Raw genomic sequence first — 304 nt, forward strand, 5'->3', positions numbered from 1 at the left:
GGCAGCGGCCTCCACGAGGCTCACCCTCTCTTCCTCCTCCTCCTCCCAACCCCATATTAATTGATCTTCCCAACCCCATATTAATTGATTTTCCCCCCTCCCCGGCCCGCACCGGACCCCCCATACCCCCAACCTCCCCCTGCCCTCCCCGGCCTCCGCAGCCGGGCCCCGGGCCGGCCTCCGGGCGGGGCGGGGCTTGTCGGGGCGGGGCTCCCGATTGGCCGTCGGCCCGGCGGGGCGGGCGGGGATTGGCTGCCGCGCTGCCTTTGTTCGGAGGCAGCGGCTGCCGCAGGGCACAGCGGAA

Source organism: Aythya marila (assembly GCF_965140915.1).
Source record: "Aythya marila genome assembly, chromosome: 1".
NCBI classification, from domain to species: Eukaryota; Metazoa; Chordata; class Aves; order Anseriformes; family Anatidae; genus Aythya; species Aythya marila.